The 14,643-nt window shown below is 44.2% G+C and overlaps 1 protein-coding gene across 2 annotated transcripts in view; it reads right to left on the bottom strand.

The window, feature by feature from the left end:
• SMOC2 (SPARC related modular calcium binding 2) overlaps positions 1-14,643 on the bottom strand; it is a 204,323-nt gene that overhangs the window by 36,445 nt on the left and 153,235 nt on the right. The gene's annotated exons all lie outside the window — the stretch shown is intronic.

Below are 14,643 nucleotides of genomic sequence, written 5' to 3'. Positions count from 1 at the left end.
TAATCATATTTTGATCCCTGTGTGATCAAAGGTTCATTCTGATGGCACCTGGAGTTTAAATTAAGCTCTGGTGAAACAGCAAAAGCCAGAGTCATGTAATAATGTTTCCAAGGGACTTTAACTCCCACATCCCTATTTAACAACATCAAAGGCCAGCTTCATTTTATCTCTCTCAGGCCTCATGTACATAAATATTTTCTAACAGGAATTATGGTATAGTCTCAATAGTATTTGGTCACTTTGTCGGGGATACCCCAACAGGCCACAGGCTACTGCAAGGGATTGGGCCGGCACCCAGGAACTTATCCTCCCAGTGTGGCTGGTGTCGGTCCCTCCTGGCCATGCAGCCATAGAGGTGGCTGCTTGCCCCGGCCAGGAAGCGTCTGCCTGGCCCTCACAGGATAGCCGCACATCGTCGCTTGAAGATGGCGAGTCATTGCAGGATCGGGGGCAACTCAAGCGAAATATAGTGCTCGTGAGACTTGCCCCATCTACCAAGGGTTATATATACCAGAGGTGGCCAGTGATGAGGGGACAGTCCAGGAGGAGAACTGCCAGGAGAAGGAGCTCTGTGACCCCCTTGGAGATCTGGTGGCAGCAGTTCCTTTGGGCAGTTTGTGAAACCAACAGATTGCCAGAAAGTGGAATTGCGCTCCTCCAGTAGCCATAATTCTGAGGCTGTCTGGAACCCTCTACACAGGAGGAGGTGGAACCTTACATGCTCTTTCAAAATAATTTACATGGGCTCCTCTGCCATGTGGCATCAGGAAAAATATTTGGGGGTGGGTGGGTTGCAAAGAAGGGAGAAAATGCACTTTGCCCTACATTACAGTTCTGAAAGAAAAATAATGGAATATTAATGCTCTCATCCTCAACATAAATTGAAGTCCATAAAGAGCTGCTCTTGACATATATTGGCTGACATCTCAACATGATGAGGCTATTCACATGCAAGTGCAAAACCGGGTTAAGGGAGCCCAGCCCAATTTTGCATGCATGTGTGAACCGCTGACAAACCCGCCTACAGGGCCACCCTTCAAAATGGGGTTAGGAGAGCAAGTGCTCGCCGAAGACTGCTTTTTGGATCGTGAGTCAGCCACGGCTGCAGGCAGCTGAGGCTGACAGACTCGGGGAGGGGATGGGGGATCCCTATAATGCATTGCACACTCGTGTGATACATTATTGGAGCTCCAAGGGGCAGGGGCAACATGTGGCGATACATCCCGATATCCCGACCCTCGGAACTACTGGCAGCAGTCGGTGCTCGTGTGGGTGGGCAATCCGCCCACCCAGGCGCATTGGATTGATCATCTGTGGGGAGGTAAGCTCTTTAGGGCATCCTCCCCGCAAATCAGGTAGCTCTTTCTCACAGCTTGTGAGAAAGGGCTCTGAGTGTGTGCACACAAAAAACACACAGAGGCTATTCACACGATTGTAGAAAATCAGGCTAGCCTCTGCTAGCCCGATCTTCTAGGGTCATGAGAACCACCGGGCTCAGCTGCAAGCCCAGTGGTTCTTGAGTGGGCAACCCACTCAAGTAGCCTGCCCCTTAAACCGGGTTTGCGGAGCGAGTGCTCTGCAAACCCAGGGTTTTTTTAATTGTCAGTAGCTGCGGCACGGCTCCGCACCATGGTTACTCATGAGTAGACCCCTGGTGGGAGGCTGAAAAGCAACCTCCTGGCTCTGGGGTCTCCCCAGTATGCCCTCCAGGGCATACTGGAGCTTCCTGGGGCCACAAGGCCCTAAAACTCCCCAGCCCCCGCCGGTTCCATCACGGAGCCAGCAGTCATGTGGGCAGCTGATCTGGCTGCCCAGGGCTCCCGCCCTGCTCGCGTGCGGGAAGAGCGGGCTTAGCCCACTCTACCCACTCACTCTTACAAACCAGGTCTCACTGATCGTGAGACCCGGCTCAATGTGTTAATTGAGATGTCATTCATTCATTCTCCTTAATATATATATTAATTGATGATCAGTAAAATGGAAGCAGGCTGGCTCATTTATTTTTCTTTTAGGTCACTGATATTAAAAAATGACTAATATAGGAATGTGTAGACAGGAAGGATTTTAAATTTCTCAATTACAATTACTCCTGATAAAATAAAAACTATATTCACTTGTGAACTATCAATTATTTTCCACAGTTATGTTTAGATTTACTTAGAAAAATAGTTTTAGCAAGTTTATGGACTCCCTTTTAGGAAATTATGGACAAATGTAGCACTGGGGGAAAATTAAAAAGAATTGTCCAGAATGTCTAAGCTCTGTACTTTAACAGCCTCAAATGAAAGAAAGAAATTAAAAACCTATAGGCTTTTAGGAAACTTAATACTGGATCTTCTGAAGTCTTTGGTAATTCTTCATGAGCCAAGATTCAGTACTGCTCACTTGTAAACCATGTCAAATAGGTTGTATGGAGTGTGGATGAGTGAAATGCAAGGCTTTGTTATATTAAGTTGTACTTTGGGGCCATTACTCATCAATTTCCCTTTAATCCTAATGTAGAAAAAAGCTTTTTTCAAAGATTTACAGTTATTTCAGACAGATACCATAACCTATTAAAAGGAGAAGCAGTATGGTGTAGCGGTTAGAGTGTTGGACTAGTACTAGGAAGACCGATGTTCACATCTCCATTCAGCCCCGAAACTCACAGGGTGACTCTGGTCCAGCCACTTATCTTTCAGCCTAACCCACCTCACAGGGTTGTTGGGAGAACAAACATAACCATGTACACTGCTCTGGGTCTTTGGAGGAAGAGCAAGATATAAATGTAAGAATAAAATAAAAACAAAAGAGTTAAACAGCTACAACTACATAAAACTTCATCTAAATTAGGTGCTAGGTCCTGCTCCTTAGGGGAAAGTAGGGGAATAAACCAGACAGGATCTCAGCTCATGGATGACACAAATGGTCAATTCAACATAATGGTGCTGGAAATCTGGAATGGACTTGCCATACCTAGTCCTCTTCATTGAGGAACTACTGCTATAGTCTGCCCAGCTTCCTCTACTCACAGTATGGATGTCCAGAATAGAGAAGGATATTATAAATGGATAGGTATCCATATTCAGAGTTATGTTAATCTATGATTGCTTATTTTAAAAAGGTTTGAAACAAAAGAACTCCGATTAGAAAGGAAAGAGCTGCTAGCTCTGTTACAGAAGTGCTTACACAAGGAAGGTAACTGGCCAAGAGAGAGATCTTGGGGTCCTGGTGGACCGTTTGTTGAAAGCGTTGATTCAATGTGTGGCAGCTGTGAACATGCCCATCCTGTACCCTCATTTGGGGGGATGGGTCTTGGTCCCACTCCCTCCGCAGACAGCTGCTGGGAGTGCCCTGAGTGGGCAGGGCTGGAGGGGAGGCACAGCTTGCATGCTGCTGAGGCTGTCCCTCGCCTCCCCACTTCAGTTGGTTCTGATCTTCAGGAAGGGAGCTCCGTGAAGCATCTCCTGCCCAGCCACGTGGCCTTTCGTGCTTCGGTGGAGCAGCAGCAGAGAGCGGCACAGGAGCCCATTTGGGAGGGCTGGGCACAACCGGTATCCTGGCAGCTCTCTCTGTGACGGTTTGGCGTTGGGGCTATGGCCCCTGGAAGTGTCTGGGGAGCATGCCAGTTGCTGGGGTGCGGTGGGGGGGGGAGGCGCAGGGGTGGGGCGGTCGGGATCCCAGTGGCCCTTGCCGCAATGGGCGGATTATTCAGAGCTCCTGCCCTGGGACTGGAGGAGCATTTTCAGCCTGTCTGGGCTCCAGCTGGGTGTGGAGCAAGGCTGGGCGTGGCTGGGTTCCGCTGTGATGAATTTACTTGCTTAACACATGGGAAGGGCAGCCCTAGGAGGTGGTTGAAGCCGCTCTGGGGGCCATCTCATGCAGTATTTAGCGCGTCTAGACTCCTCTGGATGGGGTGTTTCCACATTAGCAGGCTGCTGGGCAGCCCTGCCCTTTGCATCTCTGGCTTGGGTTTGCAGGATCATACAGGGAATGGCAAGGTGTGGCACATGCTAGAAGGGTGGGCTAGAGAGACAACATGGATCTGGGAGCAGGGGCGGCCCATTACCATTGAGTGTCTGGAAGTTTGTGATACCTTTGTAACTCCCCTTAGGAGATGGAAATATTTCATGCAGTGGTGATAGTGTCATTTTGTGGCCTTCTGGCTGGCTGAAATCCTCCCATGCAATGGCCAGGCCCTAAAAGATGCATGCTAGGTGACCTTTCCTTCATAGCACTAGGGCATAGTTGCTCCTGAGTAGGTCAAAGACTGACCAGAAAGGTAAAGGCCAGAGGATCGTGCCTGCTAGTTCAGGGAATGGCACCTTATGCCCATTTGGGCTTTGCGGCACTACAGTGTGTTACAGCCGCCCACTGGAGGACACTTGTTCCTACATGCTAATGGCACGCCTTTGAGGCAATGTCAGCTATGGGCTGTACTGCACAAAGTACTTATTAAAATGGGTAAACCTGCTCACCTCTTTAGCTTGTACCCCTTTCCAGACTGGGGCTGTGACAACTGCCAGAAAAATGGGCTCTGATGATGCTGCATTTAAGCATATTGGATGTTGGAAGTCCAAAGTGCGTATGTGTTAGCGTGCATTAGGCAGGGCTGTGTTACTCTCTGGCCTGTTGCCAGGTGTCTTTGACCTTTGTTCTTTTGGCAGGTGATGGCAGAACAGTGGCTCCTGTGCATGGTCTTCTGATCTGCAGCCATTCCTTTTTTCTGGGCCTACAAACAAGCCAGCACTTTGCAGATGGTACCCAACTTGGTTTGAGGAAGCGTGCCAGTGTGGGCTGGTTGGGCAGCAAGGGTCTGCTGTGGAGCCCGTTGCTTCCAGCGCTGGAGGATTATTTAGCAGTTAGTGTCCCTCCTAAGGTTGGGATGTGCACCTGGGCGAAAATGATTTAGGTAAGCGAACTGGGCTCTCCCTGGTTCAACAAGCCTTGACCGAATTTGCCACGATCTGTTCCTGCAGATTCCAGGAGTGGTTCTTCTTTGGGTGGATGGGTCACAGATGGGTGCAATTTGTACTTGGCTATTCTGCAGCAGAGGCTTGTTGAAACCTTGGGTGGTGGTGGAGGAGGAAGGCCAAGCTAGGCTCTGTGGCAAGTACAGTGCGGGCTGGGTGGAGTTGTAGAAGGGTTTGAGATTGGTCAGCACCGGGGACTTTGAATCACCATGATACCAGCTTCACAAACCTTCACAAGGGCTGCACGGCTTGGTGGGAGAGTATGAAGTCCTAGAAGTTTCCCTGACCCTTTTGGTTGGCAATGATGGAGATGAAGCAGATTTGCACTGCTTCAATCCTTGAGTCAGGGTATGTCGCCCATTCAAGGCATGGGGAAGGACAGAAATATCTGAACCCAGCCTTCGATAGGTCTACACTGTTGGGGGGTGGAGTTTATTCCACACTCAGTTCGCTAATTTGATCATTTAATAAAGTTGTGGCCCTTTAACCCAAATTGAAAGGTGTCTGTGTCTTCCTTGAGGCTGGGGTGTGGGGGCAAGGGCCAATTCCATGCTTGGAATCATTAGGAAGGGGATTGAAAATAAAAATGCTAATGTCATGATGCCCTTATACAAATCTATGGTGCAACCACATCTAGAGTGCTGTGTACACTTCTGGTCACCATACCTCAAAAAGGACATTATAGAACTGGAGAAGGTGCAGAAGAGGGCAACTAAGATGATCAGAGGCCTAGAGCACCTTTCTTGTGAGATAAGGCTACACCACCTGGGACTTTTTAGTTTAGAAAAAAGATGATTACAGGGAGACATGATAGAGGTCTACAAAACTGTACATGGTTGTGTTAGAGAGATATTTCTCTCTCTTCTCTCACAACACTAGAACCAGGGATCATCCCATGAAACTGATTGTCAAGAAATTTACGACCGATAAAAGGAAGCACTTTTTCACACAACACATAATTAACCTGTGGAATTCTCTGCCACAAGATATGGTGACAGCCACCAGCCTGGGTGACTTTAAGAAGGGCTTAGATAAATTCTTGGAGAACAAGTCTGTCAGTGGCTACTAGTCTGAGGGATATAGGCCACCTCCAGCCTAAGAGGCAAGATGCCTCTAAATACAAGTAGCAGAGGAGCAACAGCAGGAGAGAGGGCATGCCCTCAGCCAGTGGCAGCTGGTGCGGGCGCCGCTGGCAGAGGGAGGCACCTTTAAGTGTAAATTAGTAAGTGCTTTCCTCCTGTACCTCTGCACCTGAAAGCTCTTCTCAGCAGCAGCATGCCGCCCAGCATCTACTGCAGTGGAGGAACAGCTCTGCCACTCAGCTGGCCTTTTCACGTGTGTAGAGGCCATTTGCTGGATATGCAAATAGCCTCTGCCAGAGCTGATCCTCCAACACAGCGGGTGCTGGGTGGTGCATCACTACTGAGAAGAGCTTTCAGGTGCAGTGGTATGGGAGCTAAGCACCTACTAATTTACACTTAAAGGTGGCTCCCGCCAGCCCCCGCACCAGCTGCCATTGTCCTCAGCTCTTGCCTGTGGGCTTCCCAGAGGCATCTGGTGGACCACTGTATGAGGCAGGATGCTGGACTAGATGGGCCTTGGGCCTGATCCAGCAAGGCTGTTCTTACATTATTATGTTCTGATGCCATTTTGTAAAATTAATTAAAAAAAAAAAAAAAGGCTGCCAAAACCAAAATGGCCACCGCACATGCTCAAATGGCCTCTGTGAGGCCCTAGGCCATGCCAGGCCTTGCAGAGGCCATTTGAGCATGCACAGTGGCCATTTTGTTTTCAGCAGCCATTTTTTAAAAAAAAGATTATTTTTAAAAATGGCCACCACACATGCTCAAATTGTCTCTGCGAGGCCCTAGAGGCCAGCGGGGGGAGGGGAAACCTTTGCAAACCCCCCACGCCCCCAAGGCCTTCAGAAAGCCCCCTGAAGGGGCTACAGGTAAAAAGTTTTTTTTAAAAAATCAATATGATATAAGACACTGTACACATATTCAGATTGGCACTATGTACAGAGAACCAGGGCTTGTGAATACTGAGCTGAAACTTATGAGCTAGGATTGTATTCATTTGCTCTTACTTTGCTTCTTGTGATAAGTGAGTTAAATGTGATGTCTTAATAATATGGCTATTAATGGTGAGTTTGTCTTTGAATCAGTGCGAAATCCTTAGTATTAAGGCCCACTGGGAGTTTCTTGCTCTCTTTCTCTCATTTTAACTGTCTTCCTGAAATACTAGAATATATTCCAAGCAGTGACACAGTTTACTCTGCATATCCTTTAATTATTTTCAGAGTATCTGGGAAAAGTCCAATTCTCCATTTAATTTTAAAACTTATGTAATTGTGATGCTACAATGAATAGTAGAGAATTAGACAGGCACTTCTGTTTAGTTTTCCAAGTACACCTCCACATAGTATTTGGGTATTTCATGAGCCCCAGCATGCTGAAATTTGTAGTTTTCCAGCATTTTTTTGGTCTGGCTACGTCCACTGCTGAATAGTTTTTGAAAGATTAATAGATTAACGAGCTTGACTTGTATTTTTTAGCTGATATTATGGTAAAGTTATCTGAAAGATGGGTGTCAGATGTTTGGACAGGGGGCGCAATTTCAGTGCTTGCCCTAGGCACTATTTTTCCTAGATACGCCTCTGCTTGTCCAAACCTGTGCACAAACCTCAATTTGTGCACATCTCTACTATCCAAATATCTCATGTTAATATATTATATATGATTTTTGCATTAATCTCTGATGTGAAAGGTTATCTCATGCTCTAAGATCCACAGCATTTGTGTACAAAGCTCACTTCAATAATATACTGGATGTTTTGCTTGAAAATTTGAAGACAAGTCTCAAAAAGTTCAGTAACAGGAAAACTATTTTACACATGAGATAATTCATTGATTATACATAATTGCTTTCATCATGAAAATGTAATCCTCTTACTTTCACACATCTCAGCAGAGAAAAAACATGTGCAATGTGACAACTATGCAATCACTATGACGTCCAAAGTAAATGAAATATTAATACGAATTCTTGTGGATTTTAAGTTTGGCTGTCACTCAGTTTCAAGTTCCCACTGCACAGACAATACTAGCCTGTCCATCTGAAGCAGGGTGAAAACTGTAACATGGAAAATGAAAACATTCTCCACTATATTAAGGCTCTGGCTAAGAAGTAAGGGATAAGCTCATTTGTAATTTGAGCAGATAACAACTTCAAGGTGTCATGCGTACAATGGAAAATCAGTTAGCATCTTGTAGTTTATGATGCATTTGCTTCCCTTTAAAAATAGCATCTAGTCACATAATAGCTTATGTGATCCAGCCACAAAGTCACAGAATATAAGCACTTTATGTTTCTATCAATTCCCACATTAAAATTCATCATGGAACAATAGAGGAAAGAGAATTGTCAACCAGAACAAGCTGTGTAAAGCACAAAATAGTCTCCCACAGCTCAACTAAGTGATTATGCCAACCAGACTGAAACACAAACCAGAGAACAGGCCACGATGTAAGCAAGACACATCAAGACATATATATTGGTCATCAGATTCCAAATAACCCAAAGAGATCACTGTTCATTTCAGGTTCATAATATGTTCATAAATCATGCAGTTGTATTATTATCCTCTCTCACACCAGTAAAAACAAACTGGCAAAATACTTGGGAAGTCTGACAAAATTCCACTGATAAATCAGTGGCTGTGCCCACAATGGGAAATATGTGGAAGTGGGAGCAAGAAGGATTACAGTCAACCTAAAATTGATTTTAAAACAGGCCACAACTTTACTGAGTGTATTTACCATAGATTTGGGTGGATAACAGTTAGGGAGATAGAAGAAATCTTTCAGTCCACCTGCTGACAGAATAGCCCACAGCTGGGGACTGCCAAAAGAATATCCCACAGCCTATCCACTGGGGATTTTGGAAGAACGGGATGACCCAATACAGTAGATAGTGTAGATCATCTTACGCTGCTTGCAGTGTCACTCCATCCCACAAAGTGGACAGGCCAGAAGGGCATCCAACTCTGTCTACGTCTTAAATTATGGTCCCTGTCTATTACTCCAGTGCCAGAAACAGTCATGGCAGAAAGAGCCATGAATAAAATTATGGGATAAAACAATGCTGGGAAACAAGCTGTCATTTGATTGAGGAAAGTGAAAACCTCAGATTTCAGCAGCCAACTAGGGAGGTGGATAAAATTTCTTCCTGGTCCCGTCAACCAGCAGCTGACAAGATGTACAGCAAAGAGAGGAACAAGCATCAAACAGGAGCCAAGATTTAATTTAGGGTGGATGAGGAAGCTCATGTCCCTCTATGGCCAGAGTGTGAAGCAAAGGGAGAATGAAGCAAAGGGAGAGTCTCTGGTCCATCTGGCCAGGCCTTGTCAGCTGAGGGGTAAATAATGGGTGGCCGCTGCCTCCTCCTTGCCCCATCCCATCTCACGCTAGACACAAAGGTGGACACTCAAGGGTGAGAGCCACACAAAATGTGGGGATTCCTTACTATAGAGAAACTCCAATTACATCACAGAAACCATGGGCAATGCTAATACTGAAAATTTCCTTCTAATATAGATGCTATTTTTAGTTTACAGAAAAGTTAACAAGTCACTTGTTAGAGAATTTACTTGGTATTTTTAATATGTGTATTACATAAGGGATTCTTTAAAATTAGTTTGATTGAGATATTGGGTGGGATCCTGAGTTATGCAAGTAGAAGTCTGCTTGTACAATGAAGCTTTCCCAGCCTTCCCTCTCTGCAGTCCCCTGCATCTCCTGACAAACCTCTCCTGAGGGTCAGAGTACCCTCCAGAAGGGCATGACAGGGGGTGCAGGAAGGAGCTGAAAAACAGCCCCTTGCCCAATTTCCCATGATTTCTCCCTCCCCTTGCAGACTCCTGTGTTCCTGTCATACCATTTTGGAGAACACGCGGACCTTCAGAAGGTGGAGTGGTGAGGGAAAGGAGCAAGAAAGACCCATTACACAAATGCATTGATTTCCCACAACTCTGGATTCATTAATTCATTCATTCGATTTCTATACCGCCCTTCCAAAAATGGCTCAGGGCGGTTTACACGGAAAGGCAATCAGAAATAAAACAATTTAAATATTAACATAAAACATAAAATAAAGCCATTTTAAAAAACCAAATAAAATCAGTTAAAATATTAAAATAAAACTCCTTTAAAAACCATTTAAATATTTTTAAAAGCCAGGCTTTTAAAGCCAGAATTGTACACAATGTGCCAGAATAAGCATATGTTTTGATGAATTTAAATTACTGTAATGGGTAAATAAAACTCTGTGTGTGTGCATGTGCGTGCGCACGTGCACATGTGTTCTGTATATAATTAAAGAACTGCATTTATGTATACAAAATGTTTTCAATAAATAAGTATAATAGATGGGCAGGAGGAGGCAGAATTCTAGTTTCTTCTCTTATCCTTGCCTTATAAGAGACTGGAAGCAAGGAGGTAAGAAAAACTACAGTTCCCCAAATGCTTTAGACTTTGCACAATATAGAGAGGCGCTTCTGCTTTCCTCTATTTAATATCCATTCTTGGGATTACATGCATGGGAGTGGTTGGGAGGAAATGGCCAATCATAAGGCCATAAGTCATGTAACACTGAATGTCAAGCAGTATATAAGAAGTACAAGATTAACAGCAGAAGCACCAGAAATGTAAAGCCAGGGGTCATTACCCATATATGCAATTGCTGTGGATTGACCTGAATAAGAGGTATGATTTTGCATACAGCTCTGATGTCATTCATCTCAGGGAAATTGTTATAAAATTGATCAATATGTTTCAGTTTAGAGATCCTAAGGTAGTTGATGATCCAAGATTAATATGAGATTCCTGCCTTGGTGTAGTTTCACACAATCATGCTGATGTCAGTACCTACATTAAACCTAGATTCAGATTACTGCAAACCATGCCAGTAGCTTGCATTCTCATTACAAAAAGAAATTAGTCCACTAAGAATATCACCTAACTGATGGGCTGGACACAGGAGCTATGCATACTGGGCACGCAAGACATAAAAAATCCCTTAAGTAGGCTCATCAAGAAAAAAAGTTGGCCTGATCAGAGACTATGGGCATTAACATGTGACTTTCTGCTGGTCATGTAGTTAAAGTTTGCATATTTTAAGCAAAAGCACTTCATCATGTCCTCATATTAAAGAATAAAGAGAGGGGGAGGAGGAAAGATTTTTCACACTGAGTGTTCAAAATTTTGTGGCATTGCAAGTCCTACTGATTTGACCAAGCTTTGCACTGGTGGAACAGTGAGGTTAGCTGACTTTGGCTGCTGTCAGAGTTGTTTAATCTGAAGTGATCTCTTTGACGTAAACTTACTCTGGAATAAATGAGTTCATGCTTGTGGCTTTTGTAGGTAGGCAGTAAACCAAGTAATCTCAGTGGGGAGAGAGAGAATAATTAGAAGCTTGGCATGTAAGATAATTATGTGGGAGAACTTTGAAGTGCATCTATCGAAGATGGAGGATGTCCATGCTCACAGTTTTGGAAAAGGTTACAAATAAATAAAAAGTGCATACACATTGAAACTACTGGGCGCATTGCCCTATAATAACATCAAAAACAAAGGACTTGCAAGCCAGAGGTTGCTTAAGGGTGAGCAACATTTGTGAAAGAGAGCCCAAATCCATGTTCCATTCATCACTTCATAGCAATTATGGGTTCATATTGCTGCTGTGGTTAGGGAATAGGCTGATAATAATGGTAGTGCAAGCACAAAAGGGCAGAAGTTTCAAAGAGCATTGTCTTTCTAAAGTTTAGAATCTAATCCAAAAAGAAATTACCAGGTAGGAACAGACAGCCTGGAAAACTTTAGTCAACTGTGCTTTTGGGAAAGCGTTTCTGAATGTGATTACATCATTACTTGCTGCTCTAGTAGAGAAATGCATATGGTGAAGTATCAGGACGAATGAGGGGAAGTGTGAAATTTGGCACCTTCTCATGCCAGCCTATTAAAATCAGTATTAAAATGTTTATGATGAAGCTGGGTCTGTGGATAGTATTTATTCTTATGAAGGTTAGTCCAAGATCTGTTCAACACTGAAATAACACTTAACTCATTTGAGGACTTAAATAGATAAAGGTTATGAACTGGGCTGTATTAAACCTTGTTCTAAATACTCCTGCAGAGTATGGTCCTCAGAACAGCACAATTATCTGAGAGTTTCCTAGCACCATCTTGGCTCCCAGTACTGAGCTCCTTTAAAAATTAAAGCACAGCCGTCTAGCTGGCTCCCACAGTGGCTATTCTCTCAAAGCAATTTGAAGAAGCATGATAACAATGTTCCCACCTAGAGCAAAGTTTAGAAGAGTAGGATACAGCATCATGGGCAACTTTAAAAGCAGAGCACCATCAGTACACTGAAGGATTTCAGGGACAGAGCTGAATAGGATAGATGCAGTCAAGAGAGACTGTGTGTGCAGTTTCCCCATATGTTCACCTTTAATATGCAAAAGTGAATAGACTTCTGCGAACTAAGATTTGCAACTTGAGAATATGGTCAAGTGTTGCCAAGTAGGGGCTTTTATAGAGGACATGAAACTATCCTGGGGAACAAATGACTTTGTTTGCATGTGATGCGGTCTCCAAAGTTCTGGGGAGCAGCAGGAATACTTTTTTCACTCAGAAAACTTTGCTCTTGTGAGCTTCTTCTCGTCCTTCTCCTTCCTACTAATAATCCATCCAATGGGGAAGATTGGAGGTTTTTCTTCAGTGGTAGGTTACATAAGAACAGGCCTGCTGGATCAGGCCCAAGGCCTATCTAGTCCAGCATCCTGTTTCACACAGTGGCCCACCAGGTGCTGCTGGAAGCCTACAGGCAGGAGTTGAGGGCATGCCCTCCCTCCTGCTGTTACTCCATGCAACTGGTACTCAGAGCATCCTGCCTCTGAGGCTGGAGGTGGCCTATAGCCCTCCGACTAGTAGCCGATGATAGACCTCTCCTCCAAGGTTGCAGAGCTACATGATGCAGGATCATGGATAGGTGCAGCTTGCCTCCTATGTGTGCTGGGGGTGGTGGCTGCAGCAGTGAGCAGTTATCTAACTAACTTTACCCACTTAGCAGTTAGCTAACTAACCCAACTCACTTAGCAGCTACCCCTGCTATCTGAGCAAAAAGGCACCTTTTGAAGTGGCGAATCTCTTCTATTTATCATGGGGAGAGCAAATGGCCCTATCCAGCCCCAACACAGCAGTCTTTCAGTGGCTAATGCTGGTATTACCTTGCATTTCTTTTTAGACTGTGAGCCCTTTGGGGACAGGTGAGCATCTTATTATTTATTGTTCTTTGAAAACCACTGTGAAACCTTCTGTTGAAAAGTGGTCTATAAATGCTTGTAGTCGTAGAGGACAGCAAGTAGGTGGCAGCCTCACCAATACAGAGGCTGGCATCCTGATTAAGGAACTGCTGGTGCAGAGAGGAACAGAATTATAGAATTACCCAAGAAGCCTTCTATGCCACCCAAAAATATGTCCCCGAGGACTGCACAGCCTGTACACACTGGCACAGAGGGCTTCCTGGGGAAAGGAAGGTTGTCAAAAATTACCCCTTCCACAGTGCAGTTAGTCAGGAAGTGCTGATATTTTGATCCTCTCACAGCACCCACACTTCTTTAGTCAGAATGTCAGCTGCTTTTATTGTTGTTGACTGGGATGTGGACCTGGTAGAAAGGGAGGAGTGTATGCTAAATCATTTGTTTGTTTGTTTGTTTGTTTTTAAAGAATTTTCTATGTGAATGCCTGGGGGGGGATCCTTGAGAGGTATTTTTTTTAGCATTTTCAATCTTGAGAAGGCAAAAAAAAGATTTCAAGATGAACCAAGAAGAGTGTGTTCATCAATAATTAATTGACTCAATTTTCTAAAAAAAAGTTTTTAATCCAAGCTGCACTTTGCTCAAAGTAAGTTCCACAGAAGAAGTACAGTATTATAAAATACTGATGGTTAGTTCTTTACTTGCTTCTCTGTAACCAAGTTTTTCCCCCGGTGCCTTTTGACTGAAAACGAGTTTTGTTTGGAATTGGAATTGTATCACACATTTTCTGTGCTTGAAATGAGCAGACAACATGCATATTTCTACTGAAATGTTATCCCTATGTATACAATCCCAGCATATTGTTTGTGTTTATTGATGTCTTTTTGGAACCATTACTCTAGATGTTAATTTACACATTCCGATTATATTCCATTGTTATCAATAGCATTTTCCCCTTCCAATTTCTAGGATAGTGCAATCAAGATCCAATGCAGCAAATGTCACTTAAAGTAAAAGGTAAAGTGTGCCGTCAAGTCAATTTTGACTCCTGGTGCCCACAAAGCCCTGTGGTTTTCTTTGGTAGAATACAGGAGGGGTTTACCATTGCCTCCTCCCATGCAGTATGAGATGATGCCTTTCAGCATCTTCCTATATTGTTGCTGCCCGATATAGTAGCAGCGGGTATTTGAACCAGCAACCTTCTGCTTTTTAGTTAAACATTTCCCTGCTGCATCACACTCACCTCAATTTGCAATGCAGCTCTAGAGGTGTTCACACTGAAAATCAACAGAGCAATATTCCAAAAATTTTTGCTTTGGACTCCGAGCCCTAGAGAATGAAGTCTTTCCCCAGGTTAATTCACTGAATAAACAT

Source organism: Hemicordylus capensis, chromosome 1 (genome assembly GCF_027244095.1).
Source record: "Hemicordylus capensis ecotype Gifberg chromosome 1, rHemCap1.1.pri, whole genome shotgun sequence".
Taxonomy (NCBI): domain Eukaryota; kingdom Metazoa; phylum Chordata; class Lepidosauria; order Squamata; family Cordylidae; genus Hemicordylus; species Hemicordylus capensis.
This window is presented reverse-complemented; position numbering and strand designations above follow the sequence as displayed.